Below are 24,659 nucleotides of genomic sequence, written 5' to 3'. Positions count from 1 at the left end.
CAGTTTTATGTGTACAGTTCTATTTTTTTGTTTTTTGTTTTTTGTTTTTTTTAAGATTTATTTGAGAGAGAGAGGGAACATGAGCAGGGGGAGGGGCAGAGAGAGAGGGAGAGGGAGCCCACAGGCAGGGCTTGATCCCAGGAAGCTGGGATCCTGACCTGAGCTGAAATCAGACACCTGACAGACAGAGCCACCCAGGCGCCCCAGTTCAATGTGTTTTGATAAATATATACAGTTATTTAAACACCACCACAATCAAGATGGAACATTTCCATCACTCCAGAATTCTCTCTTGTACTTCTTTTCAGGTAATCTCCTTCTGTTCTTGGAGCCGGCAAGCTCTAATCTGCTTTCTGTTACTACAGTTCTGACTTTTCTATAATTTCATATAAATGGAATCATATTGTACATAGTCTTTTGTGTACAGCTTTTTCCACGTAGCATAATGCTTTTAAAATGCATCCATTTTGTTGTATCAGTTGATCTTTCCTTTATACATGTTTTCCAATATTTTGTTAGATTTATACCTAAGTGTTTCATGATTTTTGATGCTAATGCAAATGTTTTTATTTCAATTTCTATTTATAGCAGATGGAAATAGTAACTACTTTTCATGTTGATATTGTATCTTGCAAAGTTGCTAAATCACTTTTCAGTTCAAGTAGCTTTTTTTATAGATTCTTTGCTATTTTTTATGCAATCTTGATATCTATGAATACAGTTTTATTTTTTCTTCCAATCTCTATGCATGTTATTTCTTTTTTTGCCTTACTACAACTAGCTAGGACCCCTAGTACACTTTGAATAGAGGTCATGAGATTGGACTTCCTTGCCTTGTTACTGATGTTAGGAGGAAAGCATTCAGTCTTTTACCATTAAGTATGACAATAGCTAGAGATATGTAGTAGTTGTAGTGAATGTTCCATGTCCACTTGACAAGAATGTGTATTCTGCTGTTAGGTGGAATGTTCTAGACATGTCAACTAGGTCAAAGGGCAAAGATACCTTTTTAAAGAAACGTTTTATTTATTTGAGAATAAGCATGCATGAATAAGGAGAGAAGCAGAGGGAGGAGGAGAGAGACAAGTAGACACTACACTGAGCATGGATCCCAATATGGGGCTTGATCCCAGGATTCCAAGATCATAACCTGAACCAAACCAAGAGTCAGACGTTCAAATGAGTGAGCCATCCAGGTGCCCCGAAAGGGCAAAGATACCTTTTGCCCAGTGAAGGACTTTCCCTTCTATTCCTAGTTTGCTGAGAATTTGTATTATGAATCTAAGTTGATTTTTGTCAAATGCTTTTGCTGCATTTGTTGAAATAATATTGTGCTTTTTCTTTTCTAGTCTTTTGATATGATAAATTATATTGGTTGATTTTTCAAATGTTGAACCAGCCTTGCATTTCTAGAATAAATTTCACTTAGTCATGATGTATTATCTTTTTATATCACTGAATTCCATGTGCTAGCATTTTGTTAAAGATGTTTGTGTCTAGGGTGCCTGGGTGGCTCAGTGGGTTAAGCTGCTGCCTTTGGCTCAGGTCATGATCTCAGGGTCCTGGGATCGAGTCCCACATCGGGCTCTCTGCTCAGCAGGGATCCTGCTTCCTCCTCTCTCTCTCTCTGCCTGCCTCTCTGCCTACTTGTAATCTCTGTCTGTCAAATAAATAAATAAAATTAAAAAAAAAAAAAAAGATGTTTGTGTCTAGGAAAATTAGTCTGTAAGAATACTGGTCTGTTGTTTTCCCGTCATGTCTTTGTCTAGTCTTGGTACCAGAGTAATACTGGTGAGTGAGTGAGTTGAGAAGTGTCCCCTCCTCTTCTATTTTCTCAAACACATTGTGTAGAATTGACCTTATTTCTTCTTTTAAGGTTTAAAAACCCTTCCTTTAAGGGTAGCCATCTGAGGCTGGAGTATTCTTTGCTGAATGGTTTATAACCATGAATTCAATTTATTTTATAGTCATATGGCCATTCAAATTCTCAATTTCATATTGGATGAGTTGTGGTAGTTGGTGCTTTTCAAGAAATTGGTCCTTTTCATCTAAGTTGTCAAATTTATACATGTAGATTTATATTTATACATGTAGATTTTATATATGTATACATTCATATTTTTGTATTTATACATGTATACATTTATATTGATACATATAGATTTAAATTTATACATGTAGATTTGTTCAGGGAATTCCCTTATTATCCTTTTGGTATCTGCAGGGTCTGTAGTGGTATCTTCTATTTTACTATTGATATTTGTGATTCATTTCTTCTTTTCTTTTCCTTTGTCAATCTTGCTAGAAGTTTATAGATATTATTGATTTTTTTTCAAGGAACTGTTTTCTGTTTGTTTATTTGTTTGCTTCAGTGACTTTCTCTATTTTTCCATTTTAAATTTGACTGATTTCTGCTCTTCTTATAAAAAATTTTTTTTTCTCTTTGCTTTCAGTTTAATTTACTCTTCTTTTTCTAGTTTCTTCAAGTGAAAGCTTAGAGACATTACTTCATTCCTAATCCAAGCCTAATTCTATGAAACTCCCTCTAAGCACTATTTTAGCTGATATGCTGTGTTTTCATTTTTATTTGATTAAAATTATTTTGTAACTTACCTTGTAATTTCCTCTTTGACTGGTGGGTTATTATGCTGTTTAATTTCTAAATACTTGGGGATTTTCAGGATTTCTTTCTGTTACTGGGTTTTAGGGTAATTCAGTTATGGGCAGAGAACATATTTTGTATGATTTCAATACTTTTTAATTTGTTAAGGTTTGTTTTATGGCCCAGAATATTGTTTATATTAGTGAATATTCCATGTACACTTGACAAGAAAGTATATTCTGCTGTTGTGTGAAGTGCTTTATAAATATTAATTAGGTAAAATTTGTTGATAGTGTTCCTGAGCCTTCTATATTTTTTATTTTTTTTAATTTACTTAATTTATTTTTTAGTTGAAGTATAATTTAACACCACAAAATTCACCCTCTTCATATACAAAGTTCAGTATGTTTTTGTTTTTTGTTTTTTAAGATTTTGTTTATGCATTTGACAGAGAGAGAGCATGAGCGGGAGAGCTGAAAGGAGAGGGAGAGGGAGAAACAAACTCCCCTCTGAGGAGAGCGCCTGATCTAGGGCTAAAATACACTGGGCTCATGACCTGAACCAAAGGTAGACACTTAACCATCTGAGCCACCCAGGCACCCCAATTCTGGAACATTTTAATCATCCCAAAAGAAACCCCACACCTCTAGTAGTGTCACTTCCCATTTGCCATTTTCCAACCCTTAGCAACTACTTATCTCCTGCCTGCCTCTCTCATTCTGCCTATTCTAGACATTTCACAGAAGCGAAATTGTAAATCATACAGTATGTGGCCTTTTGTGTCTAGCTTCCTTCACTTAGCATAACGTTTTCAAGTTTCATCATGTTGTAGTGAGTATGAGAGCTTCATTCTTTTTTCTAGCCAAATAATATTCCCTTGAATGATATATAGTCATTCCTACTTAATTAGATTCTACATTTGCTAATTCACCTACTCCCTAAAATTTGTAACCCCCAAATCAATACTCGCATTTTTGTAATCATTTGTGCCATGCACAGAGGAGCAAAAACTTGGAGTCATCCTAAGCACAGGCTCCCAGCTGGGGTCACACAAGGTGATGCTCAAGCTTCTTGCTTCAGTTCTTTTACTATAAACAAGTGTGTTGTTTTTTTTTTTGTTTTTTTTTTTTTTTTGCAGTTTTTGTGCTTTTTGTTGACGATTTTGCTGTTTAAAATGGTCCCACAAAAATAATGCTGACGTGTTGCCTGGTGTTCCTAAGCACAAGAAGGCTGCTGTGTGCTTCATAGAGAATAGAGAAAATGTGAGAGGTAGGTGAGCTTTGTTCAGACATGAGCTGTCATGCTGTTGGCTATGAGTCCAGTGGTAATGAATCTGGTGTCTTTAAATAAATAAGGTATCTATAAGCAGAGCCAAACTTTTATGAATTGATCCATTGACCAGTATGTTGTGACTGAAGACTCACAAGAAAGTAACTCTGTATTTCCCCTAGATGTAATGGTTCAACATTAGCAAATTTCATATTCACGGTGACTTTATCAACTGTATTACACCTTGTTTACTCAGTCATCAGTTGTTGGATTCTTTGGGTTGTTTCTACTTTTGGGCACCATGAATATGGACATCTATGAATATTTATGTCCAGGTTTTATGACGATTTTCTTTCTGATTTTCTGTCTGCTTGTTCTGTTACTTAATGAAAGAGAAATGCTGAAGATTCCAACTGTAATTGTGGATTTGTCTATATCTCATTTTGGTTCCATCAGTTTTACTTCATGTGTTTTGAAGCTCCGTGTTAAATGCATGCATTTAGGATTATTATAGCTTATTCTAGTGTTGTGTAATGTCCCTCTCTACTCCCGGTAATATTTCTTGCCTTAACTGGATGTCAAGCACTGTGAGGATTACATGTTGGATTTTATCATATTCCTTTAAATAGTGTTGGATTCTATTCTGGTGCACATGGAAGTTACTAGGAATCATTTGCACTCTTTTGAGATTGGCTTTCCTGCTCTGTTGAGGTGAGTTCAGAGCACCCTGTAGCATATGGCTAATTTAGCTCTACCACCAAGATAATACCCTTCTGAGGATTATACTCAACGTTCCTTATATTCTAAGGTCTCTCTACACTGGATTGCTGGAATATAATCAATTCCAACTCTAGTCATTGTTCTTTCACTCCTTTCCAGTGGTTCTTTCCCTGCCTCTGATACATGTAGATATATACTCAGCCAAACATTCAAGGATCTTCCTCTATAGATCTCCAGAGCACTCTCTCCTCTCTCTCTCTCCTGCTCTTCCTCTCTTCCTCTCTCCTTTCTAGTATAACACTCAGAAAATTCGAGCTGCCTTGACTTCCCCCCGAATTCTGATCTCTGTCTCCTCAGTTCAGGAGATTGTTGAGCTGTATTGGGTTCATCTTCCCTGTGCTACAGCCTAGAAAGAGCCTGGAAGGAGTGAGCTGGGCTACCACAGGATCACCTCATTTCTTTCCCCTCTAGTATAGATCACAGTCCTACACTGCCTGCTGTAAATCTGAGAACTGCTATTTCATATATTTTGTTTGCTTTTCTAGTTGTTTAAGACAGAAGGATATATCTGATTTTAGTTCCTCCATATAAACTGAAAGTAAAATTCTGACCCTGACCTAAGGCATCATACAGAGTGCGACATGTACTTGGACATGTCATAGTGAATTATGGACAGCAGGATTTTCTTCCGCGAGCTTAACATCCTGTCACAATATAATTTTCAAAAAGTTGTACAAATATAGCATAAACAAATGTCAAAGATTTTATTTAAATCATTAATGAGGAAACTATTAAGACAGTAAAGCTGGTGCAAAGAGCATTGGAGGAACTGGGAACTTACAGGCAATAAAAAATAAAAAAGATTGCTAGATTCGATACAAAACTGGTTATAAAACCATAATTTTTGAGGTTATTTTTTTCTGCCAGAAAAAAGTCATTTGCATCTCTACCAGACAAAAAAAAGCTACAAGTTAACATGTAATTTCACAGAGTTTGGGACCATTAAACATTAGTTAAAAAAAAAAAAAAAGGAACAAGATGGGAGGGAGACAAACCATAAGAGACCCTTAATCTCACAAAACAAACTGAGGGTTGCTGGTTGTGGGGGAGGTAGGGAGAGGGTGGTTGGGTTAAGGACATTGGGGAGGGTATGTGCTACGGTGAGTGCTGTGAAGTGTGTAAACCTGGCGATTCACAAACATGTACCCCTAGGCTAATAATACATTATATGTTAATTTAAAAATTAAAAAAAAAAAAAAGAGTCAAGTGAAGACATTTTCCCCTAGACACTTCAATACTCATTGGTTGATTTGTGAAGCAAAGCCCCAGTATGCTACTGAAAGGCTGTGTGGCTTTATTTTTACACAGACTTATTGGTCTTGTTTCCAAGTTTGGGTTATTTTTCTTGGACTTATTCCCAAGTTTGGGTTGATTATCTTAAAAAAAAAACACACACATTAGGAAACCTATAAGTGTCAAGGGGTGATAAGGATGGGTACAGGATTTATGGGGCCTGTGGCTTATGTAATGTTGGGGGTCTCTCCTTTAAAAAAGAATGCAAAAATATTTTACTTTTACAAATCTTAAAAAATATGAAGATGAGAACACGTGGTTTACATTTCTCCAGGGCCTTGGAAGGGGCCCTGCACAAAAATGTCCCTGACGCTCAAACTACCTTCATTTCATGGCCAATTGCCTCTGTCTTTGACCATAACGCTATTTTGTATAAAAATAATAAAGCAGCTGGTATAACAAATGTGTATCCCTGACCTAAATCCTATGATTTCTTTGAGTTACCAAGTACCGTTCAGCAATGTTCAGATCATTCGCTTCACTATTCCAAGTTATTAACGTGGGCAAATCAGTTGAATAAATTCTCTGCAGCCTTGCAAATAGTCTTGAAGATTTCATACCAGGAAACACATGCAGACATTGAGTTTTCACTGGCCAAGAAGACACAAGGAGCTAGCGTGAATAAAACAATTCGTTTATGCTTAGTCCGTGCTTGATGGGCAACTTTTTTTTTAAAAAAAGATTTTATTTTTTTATTTGACAGACAGAGATCACAAGTAGACAGAGAAGCAGGCAGAGAGAAAGAAGAGAAAGCAGGCTCCCCGAAGAGCAGAGAGCCCAATGTGGGGCTCGATCCTCGGACCCTGGGATCATGACCTGAGCTGAAGGCAGAGGCTTTAACCCACTGAGCCACCCAGGTGCCCCTGGGCAACTTTTTAAATGAATGTGTGTTGTTATCAGACTCTCTTTTATCCCCATTCACAACAGAGGCTTCTGCATTTCCCCAGCTCAGTTCCTTCCAGCCTTCCAGGTAAAGTTCTGCCTTTACCACTCTCTTAAGGTTGGGGAGGGAGAGTAAGGAAGAGAGGAGGGAGAGGCAAAAAGAGCATGAGAGGCGAGTATGTATAAAATGTACTGAGTACTTAGTTGGTGCCAGGCATCATTCTAAGACTTATATAAGTGTTAATCTAGCCAAGGCAGACACTCCTACTAAAATTATAATATACTATTGTTACTTATTACAAAAGAGGAAACCAAATGATTAAATGTTTCCCAGGTTGAGCCAAAATCTACATGTTTTATCCCAGAACAAAGTCACATTCAAAGAAATACTAAAGATTAGTATTTTTTCTTTATAGGGACTTTAAAATCCTTAGAGTTAAAACACAGAATTTTATCTACTCTTATTAAAATCCATTGGCCTCTCCTAGTCTCTAATTCCCTGTGTATTTGGTTTCAAATGATAAAATCTAACTCAAACCTTCTCAAGACAAAGGAGTACTAGAAGTGTCTGCCTTCAGGCATGGTTGGATCCAGCACCTTTAAGTGATGCCAGCAGAACTGTGTTTCTCTCTCCACCTCTTGGCTCTGCTTTCCTCTCTGTGATGGCTTTCTTCCACATGTACTTTCTCCCACATTGCTGTGGGAAATTGCCTCTAGCATCTCCAGGCTCACACAATTTCTGCAACCAGAAACCTCAGAATAAAATAGAAGCTCTGTCTCTCTCTCTTTCTTTCTCTCAATGACATCCTGTCATAGGAAGACCAGTACCCTGAAGGACTGAGACCCCTGACTGGTCAGATACAGTCATAGGGAGGTGGGGAACATCTGAGGAGAACTTAATCCTTCCAGGGCCACATGACTAAGAGAAGCATAGTGCCCAAAAGAAAAGGAGCATGCCATTACCAGACAAAGGGGAAATAGCAATCAGGTGAAATCAATAGACATCCATTGTATCCTGAAAAGCTCTGTTCTCCCTCCCTCTGCTGACCCAGAACTCATTCATGCTATTCAGAAGCAATCATCTCACACCCCAATAGCCCAGGATCAATCTACCCAGAGCTCTCAACAGATTACATTCCTGCTTTACAACACCCTGCCTCCATGGCATCCTTCTAATTTAGAAGTATATGTCAATCATTTACATTTTAATGTGATTCCCCCCCCCCCACGCTAAGGCACAGTCTCCCAATCATTTTGGCTGTAAAGCCTAAGCAAGCAATTAAAGCCTTCATTCCCAGCTTAAATTAATTTTAGTATATGCAAACGGGGAGGAAGGCTCTGCTTTGCAACACATGAAAAGCCCAGCAGATGTCCAGTGTTCCGCACGCCAGTCATTATCAGAGCCTCCGACGTCAAGGCCTTCTGCTGACCACACACCAGGTCTTCGCGGTAGGAAAACAGAACCTGACTGCAGCCTGTACACAGAGAATTCCTTCCACGAGCAGTCATAGGATTTCTTTTAGTTCTGGGACACATGGGCCACTTCTCTCCTCAAGGGGATTTGCGAGGACTCAGAATGATCCTATCTTCTCTGGTTACCCAAAGCAAATAATTGGCCCAACCACTGGTTTCATCTCATGGCATCATACCGGAGCAGCCCTCTTAAATATCCGAGCACAATTCTCTTTTTCTTTATACTTCCTTTCTCGGTTGGAAGGAAAAAACACTTTCTAACGCCCCCCTCCCAACTAAAGCATTTTTGACCACTTAATGCCTCTCTATCTGCAAAGTAAATCTTTTGCCAGGCCTGCTGCAGCCCACAAAGTACGGGAGAATTCTATTGGCAGGATGATGGAGCAGCATCCCAGATGCTACAAACAGCAGGAGTAAATGGAACGCGACATTTCTTGCCCGGCACTGAGCGGAGGAGGCTAATAGTAAATTGACTAAGAGCTCACACGCGGGAGGAGCAGCAGCAGTGAGATCGCCACTGCCAGGACAACCTTTGGTTTTTAAATACATTCTGCCCACAGGTGGCCCAGTGTTTCCTCCAAATTGTTTCTTGTCAACTGATGAGCTCACCCCTCACTCCCTACTTTTCACCCCAAAGCCCAGCAAATTCCATTGTCACCCTGCAAGCAAAACTAGAGTGTATTTCTAGTGGGAGAAAATGCATTCTATTTTCTTTTATTTCTTCCACATTCTTCTGGTTGGCTTGGCATTGATTCATGTAGCACACTTATTCCCCAAGGAAAAGGTTTTGCTAATATAGGAATACTAAACAATATACACTTCGCCAGTGTTTATTTCCTTCATTCTGTAGGTGGCATTGGCCCCTGTGGGCCCATAATCAATAGGAGTTTGCTATTTCCTTGCTCTAAAACACTTGGTTGTAAAATACTGCCTTCCCTTCCTGTCTTCCCTAGAGCAGTGTTTCTCTGTCAGCCAATTCTATTGTAGCCGAGGTCCCAAAGACCGGTTAGGTTGTGTTTCCAGGAAAATCCGGGCATATCAAGGTACCTCCATTTTCTAGTTCCAAATGAGCTGACATTTGGGATCAATCGGTGTTTCTTTGGTCCTATAATGTACACCATTTACAAGATGCCCCTGCAGGTGTGGAAAGTCAAAGCAGGTCTAGAGATTACAATATCGGTTTCTAGTAATAAGTGCACTTCCAGTGGTAAAAGGAGAGTGGGCCAAATCTTCAGTCAGACTTCCATTGGGTGTCCCTTTTTTAAGGCTGCAATTTGGACGCCTGCAATTATTTGCATTTTGGTTGCTAATTGCTCCTGCCATCGGTGCAAGCAACCACTTTTGGGTGCAATTACCCCCTTGTGGGAGCAATTACATATGAAAACAGTTCTGCACGTGCAACTAATTGTGACCAAACAAAAGGAGGCTGGGGAGGACGATTTGGCTCATCAAGTTGCAACTCCAACTTCAAACACGTGCCAGCCACAAAAAGGCACAACAGTGGCACAGGGTACTCACTCACACCTACTCTGGGTCAAGGATTCAAGTAGTCCTGCCTCTGGTTACTCTGTTTTTAGAGGATTAGATGGTGGACTTATTTAATTAGAAAAGAGCAGCTCATTTCGGCTACTCATTGGCCTTTTGCTGAAGTGGGTTCTAGGTACCAAATCAAGCCTGGGAGTCCTCTAATCACCCAGACTCTCAGAGAGTGCCAGACTCTAATGAAATCCTTTTTTTTTTTTTTTTTTTAACAAAGAACACTGACACATCCATCCCGCTGAATTATAACATACACACAGGTCTCCCTCCCCTGGCTTTCCTAAACGTGCCAACATAACCGTTTCAGCCTTAGTATTGGAAATGATGGTTTAATGAGCTGACACCCGAGGTCTGATTGCCAGAAACAGTAGTCCAGGTTGGCACAATGTATCCAGCATTTTATACAAACTAAATCTTAGGGTTTCCAGGCAGGCCGAATAATAGACAATCAAACAATCATTGTTTGATTCAAATTTAAGAATGATTCGTTTCATAAGAAATGAAAAATGGGGGTGGCTGGGTGGCTCAGTCATCAGGCATCTGTCTTCAGCTCAGGTCATGATCCTGGGATCCGGGGATCAAGCCCAGCATCAGGCTCCCTGCTCAGCGGGAAGCCTGCTTCTCCCTCTCCCTCTCCCACTCCCCCTGCTTGTGTTCCCTCTCTTGCTGTCTCTCTCTTTGTGTCAAACAAATAAAACCTTAAAAAAAAAAAAAAGAAAGAAAGAAAAGAAAAGAAAAGAAAAATGGGAGTACATCGATTTCGTGCTCAGCCTGCCTCCCTACTTCAGTCAAATTTGCACACACACACACACACACACACACACACACACAGAGCCTACTGTCCCCTTAGCTGTTTTGTCAGGGAGACAGCTAAACACTCAGGGTCTGGAGCCTGACTGCCTCAGTTTCATCCTCTATAAAATGAGCACCACACCAGCCCCTGCCTCGCAGCATTGTGACGGAAAAGAGCAAACACATAAAACAGCCCCCAACACGCCAAACACGCTTGCTGTTTGCATCATCACTTCCGCTCTTTCACTGCAAGTATTTATTTCCCAATGTCTCCTCTCTGAACTGGGAAGAAAAGTTACCCAAAACTTCAGATAACAACAGAGGCTTTTAAGTCATACTCAAGCATCATTTCACACACAGGCTTAAAGGGAAATTCACTTTGTTTGACTTACTACTTTCTATAGATTAGAGGCCAGAATCTGGCAAAGTTTGATGTTAATTTGCAGAAGATGAATACATGCAAGTGACTTGTATTCAGGAAAGAGGCAAACTGTTTCTCTTCATTGAGAAAAATAAAGCCAAAGTTTAAGGTTTTTAGGTTCTTGTAGGACATGAACCAGTTTTGTTCTGAACTTTGCAATCTTATTCCAGCATTTTCTTTTTTCCTGTTGTCTAAATGTATCCATTTTTTCCTATCTCCTTTTAAACCAGTTTTGCCATTTTGTTGATTCCCTCATTAATGAATTAAATAAAGCTTTGTCAATATGTATTTTCCTGAAATTGTGTTTTTGCCTTTTAAAAAGAATTTTTTTCCTTCAGAAGCAAGGAGCTAGCTCCTTGCTGATAGGACTCTGCCTTGGTCACCTCTAGGCTTCAGTTCCATGTTTCTCCATCTCTGTGCATCTGCATCAACCGAGCATTCAGTGGGGCTGGGAAGGAGCCTGGAATTTGGAATTTGTAGCAGATGCTGCTGGCCTGGGTCCCAAGCATAATGCCTGGACTTGGAAAATGCAGGTGCTTGGAAGACGTCTGTGTAAGCATCCACCTGCAGGAGCATTGACATGTCTTACTCCTCAGGCCACCTCCCTCCCACAGCTCTCCTTTCTTTTCACCACTTCCCCACGGTAACACTGAGGATCTCATTTGTATGGGGGCGCAGTTAGTAAAGCTTGCTTATCACAGAGATCCAGTTAGGTGCGAGGTTAACAAGAGTGTGAGGAAAGATGGGAAAGATGGTTCACCAATACCAGGAGAAGACAACAAGTTAGGATGTCGGGACTAAGCCGCATACGATAGCTATGGGACCCTCCCGCCCCCACAGAGACCCCATCGCCAGCCTCTCAGCCAGAGGGCGCCACCAGCAGCATCACCGACCTCCTTCCCCAAAAGCCAAGTGGATCCCCTCTTAGGCTTCAGAGAAGTGAGCCACAAACACCCTGTGGCCTTTATGCTCAGGCAGTGGACTCAGGGGCCGGGTCCTGTCGTCTCAGAGCACCCCACCTTCAAGTATCTTCATGTGTCTATAATAACCCACTATTAGAAAAACAAGGTCATCAGGAACTCATCTAAGAATCCAGGAGGAACTATGAATGTCTACCACAGTGGTTCTCCACCCAGTGGCTCATTCGATTGAGAGCTCAAGTGCAAACATGTGCCTGGTGTCATCTGCAGAGTGTGCTGTGATCAGTCTGGGAGGGGACCTGGACAATGGGGTGCTTAATATTGTGTGGTGTCCTTAGGGAAAATAACCACATTCACAGGACTGTCGCTGAGCAAACAGGAACTTTGTTGGCTATCGATTCCTTCGCTCAGTCCTCTTTGGAGAATTGCAAATTTTCAAAGACAGTAGCTTTAATTTTTTGTGCTTTATAACACGAATGGGGTTAAAGATACTTTTGAGAAGTTTTAGACGCCATGAAAGCTCTGCTGTGGGCACCCCGGGAAGCCTGGCCACAAGGTGTGCCTTCCCCAAACATGTAATATTCCGTCTGAGGCCAAAACTCATAAATCCACATATAATGGATATAATTCAGCAACCAAGAAATAGTGACTATGTGATTTTGAAGTTTTCTCTGGTGTTGTTTGTGAAATGCTTGTATTACTAAAAACTCTTTACAAAATAAATTACTTTGAAAATAGTCCTACGAGGGAAGGATGCAGAGTCCCCCATTTCCACCCCCTCTCTCACTCCCCATTACAGCTTCTCAGCCCTCACCAGGGACTATACTGCTGGCCTGGAAGGAAAGGAAGGAGAAGTCAACCTGAAAGTTGGTCCACACTAGTCCCTCTGTTAATGAAGAAGATGTTTTTGGACCACAGCCGTCCTTATTCTGAGAAATAGACCAAACACTATGGAAAAGGGTCATTAAATACCAACAAAAATAACGTCGAACATGTGTGCCTCCTCGGAAAGGCTGGAGGAAGAAGGAAGGAAAGAAGAACAGCAAAAATACAGAAAACAAATGCAAACAAGCAATTGGTAGGTAGCAGCTCCCCTGTGTTGCTACTGTGTGCTAGCTCCTTCATATGGGTTATTTGATGCAATTCTCAGAAGAGTCCAGTGACGTGGGAGTCATTACTGACATTTCTCAGGTAAGGTCTCTTTTCTGTCCTGGCAGTTAAATCAGGATCTTTGCCCACTCAGCCAATTTAGATCATTTCCAATTTTGATGTCAGGAAGAGAAGGGCCTGAAGCTGGATGTTAACGGGGGGAAGGAGAGGACCCAGAGGACATGGAGCAGAGTGGAGCCCCAAGAAGGCAGGAAGCTGGGCCCTGCATGAGCTCAAGAAAAACTCACAGACCAGGGACACCCACACTGTGTAAGTGAGCAAGAAATGAATGTGTATTCATTTGCTCATCCATTCATTCATTCAGAAGCCACTAATAGAGAGTTGCTACATGCCAGGCACTATTCAAAGGGATTTATATATATTAACTCATTTAATACACAAAACAACATTGCCCTCATTTTGCAGATGAGGAAACTGTCACATAAACAAGCTAAATAATTTCCCAGTGATGCACATATTGTGCAAAGCCACTGATTAGGAGTTTTATTACAGAAGTGAGGTAACCCTAATTAATATAGTGTCACTATGTAGACATTTTCTACTCAGACTTAAAGGATGGACTTTGTTGAGAAGTTTACAAAGCCCACCATGGTTACTTCAAAGACATTAGAAGCAAGGTTCAAAAGACATCTCCCATTTTGGTGTCTTAGCTCGAAACATTTATGACAAGAAAGCGTTTGCATGGATGGTGTTCGTTTGAATGGTGGAAAGGGGAGTAATACGTTCGTTGAGTACGAATGATCTTTTGGGAGGTATCTATACAATCTGATTTACAAAACCTTCTGTGAAATTCAGTCTTTTATGTGAGGTGAATTAGTTGATCACTGGGATGCTGGTGCCTGCATGTTCTCTGTTAAATGAAAGATAGGGACCAAGGAGCTTGGAAGTAACTTCCAGCATCAACACGAAGCATCCAACATTAAACTTCCTGTGCTGAGGCCATCTCACCACGGGAAATTTAACTTAAACAAGGAGTAATCACTTTTAAGAACAATTCACAGACTCAGGGCCCAGTCCAAGACTCTGATCCCAGTCTCAGCTCAGAGCCTGGAGCAGGAGGCGTGAGGCATCTGTGGAAGAACGGGGCCCTTATCTGCAGATGTCCACAAATGTAAAAAGATTGTAAACTAGGCTTTCATTAGACGATGGTTTGTTGTTTTTTTTTTTTTAATCACACTCTCTGATTTTATAATAAACAAAGTGAAATTAAAAAGCAAATAATCAAGTAAAACATTTTCCTTGGCTGCAAGGCTACCCCACCGCTGCCTCCTATTTCCAAGAGAAAACATATCAGATCCCTGAGACCCTTCGACTTTCTCTCCCTTCCATCATTTCCTGCTGCCTTTTGTTCTCTGTCCTTTCAAGCCTCCTCATTAGCACCTCTGGCTCTCTAATTTTGCGGTTCCATCGTTTGACATTGAACTCACCTTTCCTTTTGACAGGACCTGCTGCTTTATACTTCCCCCGCTCTGCGAAGATAAAATCTCATTTCTCAATGAAAACGGAGACTTGGGTACAAAGTATACTCAGGAATAGGCTTAATTGGCAAAGAAAAAAGAAAATTATTCAAGGAGCCAGATAAGTGACCCCAGGCCAGACCCAACTTTAAATCTGGCATAACCGTTATCCTTTTTCAAATGCAGAACTGAACCCAACTCACTGCTTTGTGAAGGTTGTGTGAAACTTAATCAGGCACTTCTGCGGGTGTGTGACTGGTGATATTTACAATGAGAATCCAGGGACACTGCCCAGACCCTGGCTTGAACCTGCACCGAACCGAACAAGCTCGGTGCAGCTAGGTCTGCTCTGTTTAGGGCTAAAGCGGCAGCGGCTATTAATTTTATCAAGGAGACTTCGTAGACTAGAAATAAACAGATTAGAGAATTTGGTTTCACCCTTCAGTTAAGGGGGCTCTTGTTTATGCCTTAAGCTGAGGTTGGATACTTAAACTGCTCGTTTTTCTCTTTCTCCTCCCTTCCTTCCTCCTCCTCTGCTTCCCCTCCTCTTCCTCCCTCTCCTGCTCTAGTCCCCCACTCTTTCCCTCAGCCCCTCCCTCTTCCCACTTTGCCTCTCTCCCTCCCAGGTCCTCTCCATCCCTCTTCCTCTTTTCTACCCTATATTAGGGAATGTGTGCCGGCAGTGATGACCTCCCTTGCTCAGCCTTCTTAACAATTCCTCCCTTAAGGGATCTGCTCTATTCTCCTGAATCCAGCTCCTTATCTCTGTGATTTCTCCCTTCTGTCTCTAGTTCTATCTTTCCCCTTAGAGGCCAGGTCTGTAGGACAAAGTCACATGGATGTTGTTGTAGCTTGTCTCCAAGAAAGCTGCATCCCTTCCTTCCCTCACTGGCAGGTGCAGCCTGTTCCTTTACCCCTTGAATCTGAGGGGCCTGTGACTGCTTTGACTCACACAACATAGTGGATGGAGCACTGTGAGACTTCTAAGGCAAGGTTCCAAGAAGCCTTGAAACTCCCACCTGAGTCTCTTGGAACAATAGTTCCAGGAGGAGCCATCCTTGGGGAAGCCAGCCACTGGGAAAGAATCCATCTACCCTGAGACCCCCATACTGTAAGGAGGGCCATGCTAGCAACAAGGAGAAGCTGTACGGAGGAAGCGATGCCCACTCAGTCCTCGAATGGCCCAGATACCACAGTCCAAACACCAGATGTGTGAATAAAGAAGCCATAGGATAACGTCAGCTGAGCTGCCATCTGATTTCCAGGTGAGAACTACGAGGTGAGCTTATCAAAACTGGAGAATGGTTAGAGATACTAACAAGTAGTTGTGTTAAGTCATGAAGTCTCGAGGTGATTTGTTACGCGGTCATCACTGGAAGAGATGTCCAACTTTTATTCAATTGCGACTCATTCACTTAACACTTGTTTGTTGAACACTTACTATATATGCAGCACCTTACAAGGTACTGGGAATAGTAACGAGTAAGACAGATCTGATCCTTGCTTCCATGGGCCTGATGCTCTCTTGGAAAGAAAGATGTTGAACAAAAATTGACAAGCCATTTCAAACTTCTGACACCTCCTTCCCTGCTCTCATGCTCAGCTAGTAACTTTTTAAAAATATTTTTCATTGAAATAAGAGAAATAATCATGGAGGGAACACCTGGGTGGCTCAGTGGGTTAAGCATCTGCCTTCGGCTCATTTCATAATCCCAGGGTTCTGGGATTGAGTCCCATATCAGGCTCTCTGCTCAGTGGAGAGTCTGCTTCTCCCTCCGCCTCTCTCCTAGCTTGTGCTCTCTCTCTCTCTCTCTCTCAATAAGATAGAATAAAGAATCAGAGAGGAACTCCTTCACCAACCTAGGATGTAGACTCCTGACCCGGCAGCATCTATGTGGAATTCTCCACTCAACTTCTCTCAGTCTTTAAGTGGAGTGTCCCCAGAGTCTACCCCATCCAGTTGAGCTCTGGATCCTACTTCCTTCACAATGACTTCTCCATCAGTTTAATCAGAAAGCATACAAGCTCCAGAAGATCTCAACCAGGCTCTTGACTTGAAATATCATCTTTAGGCTGAGGGCCAGGAATTCATATCTTCAGCCTTGTTCTCTGCCCAGAACCACAGACTAGTGTATATCCTGCGACCTGCCTGGCTCCCCAGCTTGGATATAAAACTGAGGTCTGAATAGGCATCTCTAACCTAACATGACCCAAACAGAGCTCTGCTATCCACCCTCTCTCACATTCTTTTCTGTTCCAGTAAATGGCTTCTTCATAATTCCATTCCAAAGGTAGACCAGTTACCCTCGATTCTTTCCTTTGTGTCCCCCACATCCAATCCAGCCAGCACCTGTTGACTCTATTCCCAGGACATATCCTGAAATGTACTCACTCTTCTTCAACTGTGGCACCTCCATCCTGGTACGAGCCCCACCTCTCACCAGATTGCTAAAATTCCAGCCTTCTCATGTCCATTCTTGTCCTTCTACCATCCGCTTTCCTTACAGCATCCAGTGTAACCCTTAGAAACATGAATTATGTCATGAGACTTCTCTGTTTAATTGGCTTCCTAGTGGCTCCCATTGCACTGAGCAAGCTTCCATCTTCGTCTCCTTGCTCTTAAACACCATATCCCTGTTTCCATGATCTGACCTCTCACATTTCATTTCACAGGACTCTTGCCCTCACCCACCCCACATTCCAGCAAGGAGGTCTTTCTCTCCTGGGGCAGGCCAAGTTCATTCCCACTTCAGGGGCTTTGTACCAGCTATTGGCCCTGGTCTTGGGTTTGGCTGACCCTTGCTCTTTGGCCTTTAGCTCCGTCTCCTTCTCAGACTATCTGACCTAGTATGCTGGCACTGTATTTTATTTCTTCACATAGTACCGCTCAATCTCTGACATGGTTCCCGTTTCTGTATTTTTTAACGTTTCTGTGTTCTGTCACCCCGCACCTGGAAAGTAAGCTCCGCACATGTAGGGGCTCTGTCCTGTTCACTGCTACCTCCAGATCAGCACCTGGCCCATAGCAAGTACTCAGTAAGCACTGATGGGCTTGCAGAATGAAATAATCACTAGTGTGCTGAGGATTATGAAGAAGAGTGCTGGGTGTTATGGGAGCAGATAAACGAGTAGACTAACCTGGTTTCAGGGGTGTCAGGAAGCTTTTCCTTGAGAAGGTGGCAGTTCAAGCAGAGACCAGAGGATGAAAAAGAGAAATCTAGAAAAGCTGTGGGGTGGGGAGGAGAGCAGAAAGGCCCGTAGAAAAACCCTGAGGGGGGGCCCCTGGGTGGCTTAGTGGGTTAAGCCTCTGCCTTTGGCTCAGGTCATGATCTCAGGGCCCTGGGATCCAACCCCATGTCAGGTTCTTTGCCCAGCAGGGAGCCTGCTTCCCCCTCTCTGCCTGCCTCTCTGCCTACTTGTAATCTCTGTCAAATAAATAAATAAAGTCTTTTTAAAAAAAGAAAAACCCTGAGGTCAAGAAATACCTGGTTCTCAGGGAGCCTGGTTAGCAGGTTAAGGTTAGAGCCGGACCCTGAGAAGGGTCCTGGAGCTTGGAGGTCACTTGCTTTCATTCTGCCTGAACTTGGCTTACCTTTTTGCCAATTTGGAGTCTTCATTAACATGCATTTCTCAGGGGCTTCTGCATTTTACCCTGGGTTATAGAACCCTGAGCTCACCTCTGCTTCCTCTCCTTGGGAATTTTGCCCCTCCTGGGGGGTCACTGTCTGGTGGATCATCCCACTCAGATCTCTCATCGGCTCTGTGGTCTCTGTTCTCACCATCCATTTGGCAAAGAGGAGCTCCCTTGTCTTGTGAAGACCATGAGGCCTGTCTCAGACTTTCTGACGGCCTTTAGAGACACTGACTCTCACCTGCCCCATTCCCTTACACACACACACACACACACACACACACACACACACGCCCTACCAGCCTGTGGCCCCATACAATCTTCCTGGGTAGTGACCTTCATCACAGCATCTCTCCAACCAAAGACTTGAGTCCTTAGTTTCAAAACATCTCTAAACTCCTTCACCGGGCTCCCTGCCCCCCATTCCACCCAATATCCCAATACCCCTTCTGAAAAATGCTGCTTCAGAAGGCAGTGAACATACCCAAGTCTTTCCCTCCTGTACTCCCAGAATTATCCCCTTTCTCCTCTCAACATCGGGAGTCTTACTCCTTCATAAGCACCTGCCTGTCACTCAGTATGTGGCCCTGGCTAAGAGCTCAGAGTCTGGAACCAGATAGCCCAGCCCCACCCTCACCCACAGTGGGTCCATCCGTGGGCAAGTCCCTTCACCTCTCTGTACTTTGTTTTCCTTATCTGCAAAATGAGAGCAATACTGGTCCCCGAGTCCAAGGGTTCTTGTGAGGGTTATGGGAGTTCACATATGTGAAGTACTTAGGGCAGTGCTTAGAACACTGAGAGCACAAAGTGTATACTATTGTGTTTTCAGTCCATCATTTCTGTTGTAAACTCATAAAGTATGCAGGATAGTTCATATCACCAACTTACAGCTTACTCTTTAGTCGCAATTGTGCTTTTCCTGTTTTTCCCAAAGACCCTGAATGGGATGCTCATTTCCTTGAAGGCACGGAAACAACGAAGGTTGTGTTGTGTGCCGGCAGCCTTGGGGAATGCCGGGATGAACCAGACGGTGTCCTGGCCTTCCAGCGGCTCACCTGTAACCTGTAATCATCATTCAACACCTCGGGGTGGGGGTGGGGGTGGGTGGGATGGAAGTGTGGTAATAAGACCGCAGAGGGTGGAGGGTTGGGGTGGGGCTATAGAGGCACCAAGGAGGAGATTTCTGGAAGCAAAGTTGTGCAACTTGTAGGCTGAAAGAAGAGCAAGAATGAGGTCTGTAAAATAGGGCGGAGGAGACCGGAAGCACTTCATTCTGACTCACACAGCCTGAGCTCTTCTTCCTAGAGCGGCATTCAGTTCCACCTCCAAAAGCACTGGGAAGGATTTTAAAACTCTACTGAAGCTTTAAAAACAAACCTAAAGCAAGACACACTGCATGACTCAGAGCAAATTCTCCTAAAATTCCTCCTCAGCTACCCTTACAGCTCTCCACAGCAGCCACCGAGAAACCTTTACTGGCTCCTCGCCGTTCGCTGTTCTCAAACTCTCCTCCCAAATCTCCTCCAGCCTCGAGGCTGCTTCCTACTGCCTCCCTACTTCTGCTCAGCTCTTCACTGACTAGATGCGTTTCACTTTTCTGGGCCTCCTTCCATTCATCTTCTATTTGCAGCAGCAACACAAAGCCAGGCTCTGAGGCCTCCTTAGAAGAGAGGAGGAGGCTGCAAACACGTATTATCCCATACTTTCTCTTTTACCCCGTCACAGATTCCCTTCTAGTGAAAGCTTCGGGAATGTGCCTCTGAAGGGAGGACAGCACAGGGTCCAGGCCACGCTCCTCCCACCCCAGCACCCTCCCCCAACACTTCCCTCCTGCTAGGTTGAGCCCTGATGCTCCTCTGCCAACGGGGAGGGTGGGGCCACCTGGGAGGCCTGGGTGCTACGCAGTGTCTTCTAGAACAGTGGCTTTTGAACTTTGAGACTCACTGTGAGAAATGAGTTTTACACCACAGTGAAATGTATACAGCACACCGCACATACACACATGCAATGGAAGTAACAGCTTCATAAAACATGACTTCACTCTTCTCTTCTAGGCATTCGTTTTAAAATGGGAATAATCATTGTCTTTTAGGGATACAAACCAAAGTGTTTACAGATAAAAATGATATAAGTTCTGGAACTAGCTTCCAAATAATTGAGACAGATGAAAGGACATGTAGATGAGACAAGACTGACCATGAAGGGGTAGCAGCTGAAGCTGGGTGAGAGGCACAGGGCAGGACATCAGAATGTTCTCTCCCATATTCTAGATATTGAATATCTTCCAAAATAAAAATTCAAAATAAAACCAAAATATTGGTTCTGCCCTACTCAATTGACTTCACAATCCACTGATAGGCCAAGAATTATAGTTTGTAAAATACCTTCTAGAAAATTCTGGGAAATTTGAAACTAGGTGGCAGGAGAACATGTCAACATCTAGAGTTTATCTAATACACACACAACCCACCCTCCAAACAAGGTCTGTTTCTTCTCCCAGTATTGGGAGGTGGGGGTGTGCTGAGTTTTGCCCTCCCTCAGGGGACAGGTGCTTACCAGACAGCGCTGTTCACCAAAATGGAAACCAACACAGCAGTTATCTCTGCCCACCAAAATTCGAGTCAGTTTCTCATGACCTCAGATCTTCTGGACTTGAGAGGCTTTGTGCCTGAGGCCCACAGCAATCTTGTCTATGATCAAGCCAGTCATGGTAGAAGCAAATTAGGGGATGTTGTCTGTGACCGAAGCCCTGCAGGGACTCTGAGAAGGCTCTGGATGGGGCATGAAAACCTGCTCATCACTTCCCTACAACCAGCTGGTCATCATTTCTGGCGCCTTGAGCGCTCCCTGTTGCCTCCTGGTATTCTCCCAAGAATTCTAGTAACTCTATCCTTTTCTTCCTTTATAGTTTAGTCTATGAAAGTGAGTGTTCAGGTAGGCCTTTTGTTTGTGACCAAGTATAAGGTTATTCAGTTTCTCTTGGTAACAAGGTACTCTGAACTAGCTTCAAAACTCTTCACCACACTTGCCAAGTGGATGCTATAGCCAACCCTCGTGCCCCAAAGCACACAGGGACCAGTTCTCTGTCCCCTCTAGTATGCAGCTATGAATTCTACAAAAAAACCCTACTTGGGTGAAAAACCTTTCCATAGCAGAAGCAATTCTGCCACAAAAAAACAGAGGCTCATAATCCTGACCATGTGAACCCACACTTCTCCCCACAGGAAGTCTATCATCTTTGTAACTCAAGGTTCTCATTTCCTAGCCTACCCACAATTTCTGCATGTTTTTAATAGCAAATAATACTTCCTCGTGATTTCTAAACCCTTATCACTGGAACCACCGTGGGAGCCCCATGCTGTCAGTATCTGTATGGATAAAATGTAATATGGCAGGGTGGGGAAAATGCACAAAGAGTTCATAGAAATAGCCAAGGCAGTCCTGTATGATGTCTGTTCCAAGCAAAGGAAAATGGAGGTGATTGTCATGTCAAATCTAGACATGAGAGTGAGCTTTATCAGAAATATTGCCAGTGATGCTTATCAGTGGGTCCCCTGGAATGCTTTATAAAGTTTGTATTTGACGTCAAGTTGCCAGGCTCTTGGGATATAGTCTCCATTTTGTATGTTACCATCTGTATGAAAGAAGATAAGCTTCTACTTGAGGAAGGGCAGGTGGTGCCTGTTGCCTATGATGTGGAAAGCATGGTCCCATGACCTTTCTAGACCAGATGGCTATGCAGCTTGTCCTGAGGTCGACTCTTCCTCTCCTAGAGAATTTTGTCTGGGTAGTGATAGGCCTAACTCAGAAGGGCCCTGGCTGTGTGGCTTTTGACCACAGACCTGCGGGACCTGTTAGATCTGGTCATCTGGTCATGTGACCTTAGCACCATCATTCCTGGAAACCATTAGCAAAAAAGTCTGAGCCCAAATACTCCAAACCCTAACTGGGTATATGGAAAAGGAGGCCCCAAAATACATAACTAAATTATTCTGGGATTATTTAGCCAAGACCACAAAATGGTCCTCTTGGCTCATAAATGTATAGACTACCTCCTGAAAGAAACTATAAACCATCCCCATTCCCACAAAGACTATGACAAGGTTGCTGACATCCTTCGTAATAACTTACATACAAAGATCAGTGATTCCAGTGGTAACCTTCTTCACCACCCCGGAAAATGAGAGTCCGCCATGGTGGGATGACAGTGAACCCCCTCACTTTGTTTCTTGCAATCCCTTGCAGAAACCTATTCCCTCACTTGCCATCGAGCTACCATCAGAGCTCTCCTGGAGATGAGCCTTGCCCACCCCCCACCCCACTGTCAGCGTCCTCACTGAGTGTCAGTCCCTCCAGCTGGCTAAGAGAAGAGCTGATCCATTCATGGAGACTCTGAGGGTTAAGACTCCTCACTCCAGTAAAAATAAATCACACATACTCGGGGAGCTCTTTCCCTACAATGTGTGATATGGCTGCTACTGTTGCTCCATAAATAGACACTAGTCCATAGACTACTACTAGTCATAGTCAGGTACTATGAAACCCCAGGACTCAGCTGTAGTATAGTCCCTTGGCTTCAGAAAACCCTGCTGTCCAAGTCTTCCATCACTGTGGGGACACCCAGCTAAGTGGCATGACCAGATGACCTCCCAAATGAGAGGAGCAGCTCTCAGAGCAGCTGGGCCTAGAGCCCCACCCTCACACCGCCCATCCCCTGTTATCTACCTCTGACTTCCTTTCTTTGCTGGAATGGATTCACATTTCAGAAATTGTGTCCATGGAGGCCTAGACAAATAGACCAAAATGAAACAAAACAAACTGCCTCCAGCCTGCGAGCTGACGAGGGAGAGTGAACCTTTTCCATCTAGAGCCACGCCCGGAGGCCCCGTGCAAGTCAGACCCTGTTGCACAGCTTGTCCTGGTTTCCCAAATGCTGGCTCCGCAGTCTCATGGTGGGTTCCACCACTTCTCTAGGACTCTGCGGCCATGCCACAGAGAGAGGCCGCTCTCCTGGGCCTGTGCCATCTACTGGCACTGGAACACCACTGACAGGCAGTCTTGCAGAGGGTGCCCTTGAAGCTTGGTTCTAGAGGATATTTAACTCAGTGGGTGCCTGGGGTCTCAAGGCCAAGTTCCAAGATACCTTCTCCCAGTTTTGCCTGGTTGGGCACACAGAGTGTCTAAAACCAGAAGAGTAAGGCTGGGAAGTGCTAAGAGATTGTCACTTACGTTTTCTATTTTTCCTTAGCAGCTCATGATGGAGGGTTGAGGACCTAAGAGGCAGGGCCATATTATGACTTTTGAGGGCCCTTGGCACTTTAACCTTCATAGACCTCTTCCTCCGTACAAAATATTTAACTTTATGCTTTATTGTTTTATTGCTATAAGGGACAAATATGTTAATATTATGTATTAAAACATTTTCTTTAACCCAAAAGTTATATTCAGGGGATGCAGTTTGCAAAAAATGCTTCACTATATTTCCTTCCAACTTTGACGATGGCCTTGAGCTCCCTGCTCTCAGCCATGATTTCTAAATCTCCAAATCACTTTAAAGGGTGGGGGAGTGTATGTGAAGGGAAGCATCATTTCCCACACACAAATCACCACAACACTGTAGTAACAGGAGGATAACAGTTTCCAATTTTAAGGAAATTTATTTAAGCCCACAAGCAGAAGTATCAAGAATAAATTTGGTCCTTTATTACAAAAATCACTGCAGATGTACTAGCATTAGTCATGAGAAAAAACTGTTTACAAAGCTACCTTCAGAATCTTGAGCTTCATTATCATAATATTTTCCAGCTGTTGATTAAGTGTCCAGTCGTATGATCCACTGAGTCACAAGTATAGAGACATAAAATTGGCAGTGGCTCCTAAAACATTTCACATTTGTCATTTTTCGAATTTATTATCAAGAGACAGTTTATTATAATTTTCCTTGTCAGTGTGGTTCTAATTCACTTTTTCCTACCTCAGTCTACAGGTCTACAGATGGATGAAATCCTGAAAATTTCCTGTTCATTTAAAAAGATATTTTAGTTTACTTCAACCAAACAGAGATGCCAAGCAGTGCACTCAGCAGTAGATTGATGTGTCCTCAAATGAGGATGGAGTGTTAGAAAACCAGAGAGATTGAGAATTGCTATTCATAAGGTCAGAACTAAGTGAACTGAATTATTAATGGGAAGAGATAATTTTCCCTCTACCCTTCTAGGTTCTTGGCTGAGACCCCCTCCCATGATAAAAAGGGTAATAGGAGAAAAAAAATGTAATTATGTACCTGTGGGAGCATCACAAACATATGACCCAAAGTCACCCAGGCAAATGAGGTTTGTATGTGTCCTGAACAATATAAAGGGATAGGGCTCTGGGACTTCAAAGGGCAGGAAGGCAATTCATAGGAAGGTGAGAAGAGCAAATATTTGGT

At 42.9% G+C, this 24,659-nt stretch overlaps 1 protein-coding gene across 1 annotated transcript in view; it reads right to left on the bottom strand.

Annotated features, from left to right (window-relative positions):
• Positions 1-24,659, bottom strand: part of LOC309840210 (uncharacterized protein) — a 57,954-nt gene that overhangs the window by 9,492 nt on the left and 23,803 nt on the right. The window lies entirely within an intron of this gene.

This window comes from Mustela nivalis (assembly GCF_964662115.1).
Source record: "Mustela nivalis genome assembly, chromosome: 1".
Lineage (NCBI taxonomy): Eukaryota > Metazoa > Chordata > Mammalia > Carnivora > Mustelidae > Mustela > Mustela nivalis.
The sequence above is the reverse complement of the archived record's forward strand: the minus strand, read 5'-3'. Positions and strand labels throughout refer to the sequence as shown.